This window comes from Vombatus ursinus, unplaced genomic scaffold (assembly GCF_900497805.2).
Source record: "Vombatus ursinus unplaced genomic scaffold, bare-nosed wombat genome assembly UNPS02014179.1, whole genome shotgun sequence".
In the NCBI taxonomy this organism is placed as follows: Eukaryota; Metazoa; Chordata; class Mammalia; order Diprotodontia; family Vombatidae; genus Vombatus; species Vombatus ursinus.
In genome coordinates, this window is record NW_020953957.1 from 640926 (window position 1) to 651551 (window position 10626).

The following is a 10626-nucleotide window of genomic DNA, read 5'->3' on the forward strand; positions in this document are numbered from 1 at the left end:
TACATTTCCATTATCTCAAAGTAATAAGAAGACCACCACACAGTTTCATTTTTCAGTCATGTCTCATTCTTCATGACCCCATTTGGGGCTTTCTTGGCAAAGATACTGGAGCCGTTTGCCATTTCCTTCTCCAGTTCATTTTACACAGATGAGGAAACTGAGGCAAATAGGGTGAAGTGACTTGCCCAGGGGTCACAGCTAGTCAGTGTCTGAAGCTGGATTTGAACTCAGGAAGATGAGTCTTCCTGACTCCAGCCCCAGTGCTCTATCCATTGCGCCACCTAGCTGACCTCAGGCAGCTCCACAGAGCACCAGATACACTAACAAACTCAAATGGGCTCATGATCTCATCAATTTGAATGTTCCCTCCTGTGGTTGCAGATTTTTTTGTATTAATTTATTTTAAACTTAAATACTAAAACTTAAATACACAATAAGAAAAGAAAAGAAACATATTAGAAACTTAAATATTAAAACAAATGCAAAATAAGAAAAGAAAATAAGCATTGCCATGTGCACAGCATAATGTGAGAGGATTCAAAATATACAGCAACAAATTTCCACTTCAAGAAATTCTATATAATACAGATTATGCATTGTGTTCAGAAGGTGTCCATCTGTTCTTTGCTTCCTTGTAAGTTTTCTCTGCTGTGCACTTTTTACTTTGTTCTTTTTTTCCCCCTCTTCCTCTCCCCCTCCCCCAAGAAGGCTACAATTAAGTGTGGAGATATACACACACACACACACACACACACACACGTATGTATATATAGGTATATATGCACATATACATACGATATATACATATACACTCACATAAAAATATATATACAAGTACACACAAAGATATATACATGCATATAAACATATATACATACACATACATACACTTAGATATCTATAATCATTCTCATGTGTAAACATATATATTCATATGCATCTATGTAAGACTGTACTCTACTTATTTGTCCTATTTCTCTGAGGGTGGATGACCTCTTTCTTCATAAGTCCCAGTCTTTCCATATTTTTCTAAGTCCACTAACTCGTCATTTCCTACACCATAGCAATATTCCAACCTTATACTGTCTAGTTATTTTAAACAGTCTAAAACAATATTGATTAATATGGCTGACATATAGTAGAGTTTCCCTATTTTTCTCTTATGACTAAATCTATTTTAGCATTAACTTTGAGATCATGATTACTACCCCTGCTTTTTTCCTAATAAATTCTACTCCTGATCTTTATTTCATGTTTGTGTGTATCTCCTATATCCTATCCCTCCTGACTCCTCTATTTTACTTCTGCTTGCTTTCTTGCCTTCCTGTTTCTTAACCTACCGCCCTCCAACAAGGATCCCTCCCTTATCCTCCCATTCCCATTAATCTAAGAGCCCTTCTATTACCCCCCCTTATTCTATTCCCTCGCCCTCCCCTCTAAAAATCCCTCCCTCATGCTCTCCCCCATCCATATCCCCTTAGCCTTTTATTGCTTTCTGAATTTAGAAGACTTTTATACTCTTCAATACGTGTTATTCCCTCTTTAACTCATTCCCAATGAAAGTAGGGTTTCGGAACTACCAGCCCTCCTCCCCCATCTAATTCCTCTGTGTCACTTCTTCCTCTCACACCTCATTTGTATAAAATAATTACTCTTTTTATCTGTTCCTAAATGGTTCTACTTTTTAAAATCATATCATACTCAGGTCTACCCCAATCTTTCTTATAAACTACCCAATTACTAATAACAATCTTAGACATACATTTTGCATTTCCTCATATAAAAGGTAAACACTCTGTCCTTATTGAGTTCCTTGTAATTAGTCTTTGATATGTATCTTATATTTCTTTTAGACCTTATATGTCAAATTTTCTATTAAGTTCAGGGTTGTTTCTTTTTCTTTTTTTTTTATAAAATCCTGAAAATATGACAATTCATTAAATGTCTATTTTTTTTTCATTCAAGATTATGCTTAACTTTGATGGGTATGATATTTTGGTCAAAACCCCAGTTCTTTTTCTCTTCAATATAGTGTGTTCCAAGACCTGAGGTCTTTTCATGTCACCACTGCAAGGTCTTGTGTGATTCTAATTATGGCACTGCCATATTTAAATTGTTTTTTCTTGTTGCTCATAATATTTTATTCTTGAGCTGGGGGTATCAGAATTTGACTGTGATATTCTTGTAGGTTTTTCCTCATAGGATCTTTTTCAAGTGATGATTACTGTATTTTTTTTTCCTATTTCTACTTTCTCCTCTTGTTCTAACACTTCAGGACAATTTTCTTTATTTCTTGTATAACTGCATCAAGATTCTTTTTTGATCATAGCTTTCAGATAGTACAATTATTCTTATGTTTTTCTTTTTGATCTATTCTCCAGATCAGTTGTTTTTCTTATGAGATATTTCACATTCTCTTCTATTTTTTCATTCCTTGTATTTTGTTTTATTATTTCTTGGTCTTTTATAACTTCACTGGCTTCCCCTTGCCCAATTCTAATTTTCAAGGAGTCATTTTCTTCCTTAAGATTCTAGATTTCCTTTTCTAATTGGTTGAATTTCTTTTCATAATCTTTGTTTTTCTTGGATTGTTCTTATTTTTTTAAATTTTTCCTGAATCTTTTATTTTAAAGTCTTTTTTAAGTTCTTCTCTGAATTCTTTTTGAGCAGGTGACCATTTGATATATCTCTTTGGGGTAGGAGAGGCTTTTTTTGCTTCAGAGTATCCTGCTCTGAAGATGAACCCCAGTTTTCCCTGTTACATTGTAACTTTCTATGGTTGGATTCTTTCTCTTTTGCCTGCTCATTTTTTTCTATTTGTAGCAGCCTATTTTTTTTGTAATCACCTCTAGTCCTGGGGTAGGGAGAATGGTGCCTCTGGTCTCAGATCTTCCTTCAGTTGCCTCCTCTAGCTTGGAACTGAAACCAAGAACTCCACTCTCCTATAAGTGCCCACAGCCAGCAGCGTCCCTGCCCCATTCCCTCTACACTCACTAGACATATGCTGGTTCCTTCTTGCCCAGGGTTCCCACACAGTCTGGGAGGTGAAAATTCCTTTAACTGGGGCTGAGGCTACCTCCCAACCCAACTAACCTCAAGGCTCATTGTTTGCTATTTCAGCAGAACTAGCCTGGAAGTATTTACTCTTCACAGGGACCAAACCTTGGTCCTCGGATTTTTCTTTGGGTCTTCCCCAATTGTGCCAAGAGGACCACTGTTCTGCCCCAACTCTTATTTATTTTTATTACTCTATGTTTGACCTGAGGTGCTATTTTATCTTGTTTGTTGGGGAAATCTAGATAGCTTGTAATTTTCTAACCTACTCCACCATCTTCCCAGAATCCTCTCAATGATTGCAGATTTCAACCCACATGTACCTGTCCATCCTGTAGGACTATTGCTCGTGTCCTCCATAAGCTAACCACAGGAGGTCCTCCCAATGTACTAGTGGACCTTCCTCAATGTCTCTTCACATCAAAGGTTTTCAGAGGTGCTCTTGGGCTATCCACCTGTAATTTCTCACTATTGCAACAAGACCAGCCCATATTCTTTTTCAAATATACATTTCCCTGAAGACATCCTTTCTTCCCATTCTCCTTCAAGCTTCTTTATTTAATGTATGCTGCAACCTGCTTATTCTGCCATGCAGCTTACCATTACCTTCTGTGATACTGTTTTAATTCTTCAGAGACTACTGTTTCCTGGTATTGCAGTCATACACTAACACCAGCAGAATATTGACATTAAAAAGGTGATCCTTTGTTTCTGAGAGAACTTAGGGGTTATTATTATCATCATCATCATTATTGTGGAGTTTTACAATTTCTTGAAAGAAATTCAGACCATTCCTTTCTTATTTAATTCTGGGCTCAACTCTGAGCCCAGAAAATGAGTTGTAGTGTTTGCACAGTTGTACTATTTTTCCTAGATAGATAAATTGATGAACAAGCCCTATAGACTAACATCTAACTACGGTGCCATAGTCTTGACAAGATAGCAAGGTATTCTTTATGCACTTATCCACTTTATCTTGAGACAGTGAAGTGGTACAGTGGATAGATCATTAGTGTCAGGAAGACCTGAGTTCAAATCCAGTCTCAGATTCTTACTATCTATGTGATCCTAGGCGAGTCACTTCACCTTTGTTTGCCTCAATTTCCTCAAATGTAAAATGGGGATAATAATAGCACCTACCTCCCAGGGTTGATGTAAGGATCAAATGAGATTTAGTTGTAAAGCACTTAACACAGTGCCTGGAACATAATAAAAGATTGTTCCTTTCCCTCCCACTTGGTTTTTCCTATATAAATGGGAAGGCTAAACTCTTTTGAGTGTTAATATCTCTCTTTCAAGAGGCTATGCAGTGTATAGGAGCATAAAGCAACCACAAATAGGAGCATCCTGAGGACCTCATTATCCGGATGGAAGTTCTCTTCACCTTAGAATCTGTACTATATCTCTTCCATCAGAATGACACATTTTTGGCTATATAGCTCTGAGCAAGTCATTTAACTTCTTGTTGTCCTAAACAAATCCCTAAGACCCTGAGTTGTTTATCTGCACAGCAGAAGGACTTTTCTTTCCAGTAGTTTCCTACATCAATGAAATCACATCTGTAGTTAAAAAAGAAAACCAAGACCAAAAACTATATGGAACACCCAGAAAAAATAATGGAATGATGGCAAGAAACTCTGGAATAGCTCAGAAAATAAATAAAAGAATCAAAGGAAGAGAATTAAAGAAAGAAATTAGAATTTAAATCAGAGCTTTAAAAAAAGAAATTTAAAAATACAAATGAGAGTAAACAATTTAGAACACATGACAGTGACTCTCTCAAATATATCATATGCTTTAAAAGAGAATGGAGATTTGAAACTCAAAAATCAGGGTAGTGCGGAGAAGAGAATGTTGTATCTGGAATCAAATAATGGGAGTTCAAAACTTGGCATTACTATTTACTAACTGTGTGTTATTAGGTCCTCAATTTTCTCACCTATATGGTCTAAGGATTCTATGTGGTGGAAGAAAATTTGACAAAACAAAATCAAAAGACAGCAAAACTGAAAAAAAAAGTTCTATATGAGCCAAGACTACTGGTCTTGAATATCAAAAGAGCAAATGTAATCTAAAAATTGTTTTCCAGAAAAATATAATGAAATAAAAAGCATGAACACAGTAATTATAAAAATAATACATGAAAATTTTCCCTGAAGTATTAGAAACAGAGGGCAAATCACAGACCAATGTAATCCAAAAGATAAAATAGACAGAAATCTTAAATTTATTTTATTAAGAAATTTATTACTCCAACTTCAACATTTTTAAAATTTTTGTTAATGCCTTTTGTTCTTATACCATAATCATTTCCCAATACTTCCCCTCACCCCCACTGAACCATCCATTGTAACAAAGAAAAAGAACAAAGCAAAATTAATCAACACAACCACTTGCTTTTTGTCAGATGTATATACCACATTGCATACTTATGATTCTTTATTTCTCTACTGAGAAGAGGGAGGTGTTCAAACAACATTTATTGCAGGTAAGCAGAAGAAAGCACTTCACTTACAAAGTAACATCACTCTACATCATTTATTCATTTGTGGAAAATCAAAGGAAGTATTGAAATATGACATTCTGAAGGGCAAGGAAGATCAGCTTACATGACCCCCCAAAGCAACATACCCTGCAAATATTAGCCTAATTATTTAAAAAAAAAGACTTTTAGTAAAAGGGAGGAATTTGAGTTATTCCTTCAAAAAAAAGGGGGGGGGGAAGTGATGAGGGATTTGACCTGCAAACATATCAAACAAAAGACATACAAGAAAAGTAAATAAGTACTGTTAAAAAGAAAAGACTGAGTAATTAAATCAATGCTTTTATGTTTTCAGGGCTAAGAAAGACTGAGGTTGTTTTTTGTTTGTTTTTGCTTTCAAATTAGTTGGGAACTATGGAGAGAACAAAGAGAATCTATATGTGATCAAAATAATCTAAGAGGAAAAAAGAGCTAAAGAAAGGAGAAGGAATTGAATCATTATTTCTGGGACTAAAGAGCCTCTTCCATTATTAATGATTCAATACTTTATATGGTAAGAAAGTTCAGATGAAAACTTCTTAGATGGGGAGAAGAAAGGGACAGGACAGGGGGTCTGGATTCCAGAAGATGGGACTGTCCTTCAGTGGTGGTGGTTGTCCTTGTTGCTTAAGTTCTTTTATTTTACATTAAGAAGTGGTCTTTGGAAGAATAGGAAAATAACATTGAATTATGGTATGTGGTTGGGCAATTGGATCCCATTTATGGAGGGGGAACTCTCTGGAGGCAATCAGTGTATTCCCCCAGAGATGCGGGAGTGGGGAAATGTTACATGATACCTCGAAAGGGTTCTTTTCAGGAAAAGTGGGCATTTCAAAAAATCTTTAAATAGGGGTCATGCTTCTCAGGGCTGCTTCCCACTCTGAGGATGGCAACGTCTATGCCCCCACACCCCCATTCCAGTTATACATCACAGAAAGAAGGTAGACTGGGGGATTTACTTGCATAGGTAGTATATACAAGGTTTAAGATGGACAGATTGTGCATGAAGTAACTTAGAGTCCTTTGACATAGGATATAGAATGCCCTACAATACAATCTAACACCTCCTTTATGAATTAATAATTCTTTTGTGAATTTCTATGGGGAAGCTCCTCAAAATGCCCTTCAACAAACAAAAGTAAAATCAAAGAATGATGGGGAAGGGGAGAATGGGTAAGATTCCCAATCATAGTAATAGGCTGGGTAGAAAGAGGAGTAAGCGGGGCAGCTAGGTGGCACAGTGGATAGAGCACTGGCCCTGAAGTCAGGAGGACCCGAGTTCAAATCTGGCCTCAGACCAAACACTTGACACACTTACTAGCTGTGTGATCCTGGGCAAGTCACTTAACCCCAATTGCCTAAAAAAATAAAAGAAAAGAAAGAGGAGTAAGTGAGATCTTTGTATTCCAAAAACTCTATCTGATATGAGGGTCATGATAAGAATAGAAAATATATAATTGCAAATCCCGTGAGTGGGAGATTAGATTCCAGAGTAGCCTAGAAGGAATAAGGAAATAGATGAAGTAAACAAACACATATTGTAATGGAGTAACATTTTGTGGTTGTTCAGTCATGTTCAACTCTTTGTGACCCCATTTGGGGTTGGTTTGCCATTTCCTTCTCAGATAAGGAAACCAAGGCAAACAGGGTTAAGTGACTTGCCCAGGGTCATACAACTAGTAAATGTTTGAGGCCATATTTGAACTCAGGAAGATGAGTCTTCTTGACTCCAGGCCCATCAAACTATCCATTTTGACAACTAGTTGTCCCCAAAGGAGTAACATGAACGTTATTCAGACTCAAAGGGTGGGTAGTGAGGGGCAGAAAGAATTCTCTGCCACATTCTTATCTCTAGTCAGAAAAGAGAAATATAAAAAGAGAAGAAAAACAAAATGACAAAAGTAATTTGAGCTATAACAGAATGATGAGAGGGGTGAGGAGACTGTGGAAAGTGAAAATGGAATCAAAATAGTGTTTAAGACACTACTTAGATAACAACAAAAGATATATAGGCCATCTATTTGTTATCACTTTTTTTTTCACTTTTTCAATGAGTTATTTACTGAAAAGATATAGCAAGGACAGAAGCACAACAAACTCTCTAACCAGGAGCATACTCTCCCCACTACACACCTACTTGGTCCCTGGGAAAAGTATTGCTATATAAACTATGGGTGAGTAATTCCCTTGCTTACAGGAAATGGTATCTCAGTTATTGAGTCAATGATGGTTGGGCTGAGTCAAATAGATCATTCTTCAAGACTGGATACTCAGCAGACTCACCAAGTCCAGTTGCTACAGAGATCTTTGATGGTTCTTCCAACTTTTCCAAACTCATAAGGCCATAACCTGGTCCATTCTGTCTCTAATTACCATTCATCTAAGATCAGGAAAGATTCAGAAACAGAAGAAATAGAGAGTCTGTGTGTTCACAACCATACGGAAGCCAGTTAGTAAGATGATAGGTTTCATTCAGTGTGCTCTATGTTTGGGGGCTTACTACATTCAGCACAATGTCATCTGCATGCAAGAGCATCTATAGGAATTCAACACTTATGGGGAATCCCTTTTCCATTTGAAATCTTCCCTAGATATCCTCCATGGCAGTGGCAAATACCTATGCTGAGCATACATCTCCTTGTTTTTTTCTTCAATTGATATTAACAATCAGAGGGTCAAAGTTATCACTACTACTGTATTTATCAACTAATCTTTTATATTCCGAACATAGTCATGGGAGACATTTTGCTGGGAGTATGTAATATAGAATTTTGCTCAATAAAAATAAAAGGTTTTTTTTGATTCAAAGGATAAGCACAAAGATATCTATTCTTTACACTTTTCAATTAATTGCATACCTATAAAGAGGTGGTCTGTTGTAGAATATTGTTTATGAAAATGTGTCTTTCTTTTTCATGTTTTCATCACAGAAGCCTTCAATACATGTGTAAATTGTTCTCATAAAGATTTTATAGAAGTGACAAAGTAGACAAATGGTTTAGTAATTATTGAAACCTTTTCAATCAGCTTTTTGGGGGTAGTAATGACATCCTTTATTTTTCTAGTCATTCAACATTTCACCATTTTTAAGTACTTTGAAATTTAGTCCTTCAATGACTTCAAAGCTGTGTAATTTTAAACACAGAAGTCATTTATTCCTCTGTGTATACTTGGTCTAGTCCAGCTATTTTTCCCATCTTTGTTTTCTTTAGGACTGGGGGTAGGGCTGTGCTGAACCAGCTTATACTGGCTTACAAAAACCAATTGTTAAATTTTCAGTATGAGCATTTGTACCTAAGAAATAGACAAATGTCATAAATTGGGATTTGGTTTATTGTTTTGGTGATTTGTAGACTTAAAAAAGTGATGGAGAAAATGTTAACAATGCAGGTTAAATTTAACATCAAGTCATGCATACATTCCCACCCCCCAAGAAAGCTGGTTGTTATTTACCAACAGGTCCTTATTTGGGGTATGCATTACACTTGGGATTTTGATACTGCATTCTAAACATAGGACCTCCTCTCTCTTTGGTAGAGAACATAGTTTGTTGTTGAAACAATAGATCTTTTCCAATTTTCACTCTCCTTCTGGTTTCATCCTTAAATGTTCTCAGGATAATCTGGATTAGTTGTCAACAAATTAAGTCAAAAAACATTTATTAAGCACCTACTATGTGCTTAATAAACATTTATTAAGCACCTACTATGTGCTAACCTTTGTACTAAGTGCTGGGAATACAAATGCAAGCAAAAAGAAAAGTAATCCTTGTCCTCAAGGAGCTTACATTCTGATGTGAGAAGAGAACACATAAAAGGAAGCTGAATATGAGGCATGGGGAGGTGAAGGTACCAATGCAAAGGCATAGTGGAGAAAGAAGTCCAGAAAATCAGGAGTTGAATCAAGAGAAGAATGAAGGAGTGAAGATGGCTGGCCTGGGCACTTGCCTTAAAACAGAGGTTCTAGGAGAAAGGGGCCACAGGGGCAGAGTGATCTTCCAGTGTGGAAAGGCTTCTAGGTCTTGGTGAAGAAAGAAGTCAAGAGAATAAGGAGTGGAGCCCAGAGAAGAATGAAGGAATGAGACCTCATATCTGAGGATCAAGGGAAGGAAGTCTCCAAGAAAATCAGATTATGTATTTTTGTTTTCTTTGGAATCAAAATAGTGTTTAAGACACTACTTAGATAACAACAAAAGATACATAGGCCATCTACTTGTTATCACTCTTTTTTTTTACTTTTGCAATGAGTTATTTACTGAAAAGATATAGCAAGGACAGAAGCACAACAAACTCTCTAACCAGGAGCATACTCTCCCTGCTACACATCTAGTTGGTCCCTGGAAAAAGAGATTGCCCTTAATTCTCCCTATGGCCCCAGGTAAAAAAAGTACAATTTGAAAAATCCAAAGAATTTCACTAATGTGTATTTGATCAATAACAGTTGTCTAAATCATCCTCAACTGCTGTGGTTGAGTCAGGGGAAGGGATTTTCTTTAATTCAGAATTTAAGTCAAGGACAGTCAGGTTCTCCTTAAGGACTTCATTGTCTCCTGAAGTTTGTTGATTTGAGCAAATTAAAGTCATCTAGAATTCATATTAAAGTAGTGGGAGACAAGTCCAAATGAATCTGCATTTATTCCAAAAGGCAAATGAACAATCATCCAGTTTTTGTCTATTTTCTAAGTAACTTTTGAGCTTTCTAGGGCTAAGAAGTTCCCCAGTGCTTTCTTTGTAATGGGATGTCAAGCTTCACTTTCTGAAACATTTTTCCTTTTCACCATTTATTGCTCTTTTATGAGGGTATACTGCCCACCATTTTCCTCTATCCTCATCTATAAGATTTTACAAATATGTTCATATTCCAAACTAGCGTTACACTTGGCTGCATTTGACAAGGAGATCAAATATATCTGCTGGCTGAGGCAGTTTTTAGGTTCTTTTGGCCTCCTTCTTGTAGTGATTGATTTATATCAGTTAAACATTCATGGAAAATGTTAATAACCCACATTAATATCTCCTTTTCTCATTTTTTCAGCATCAGTAGTTTATTAA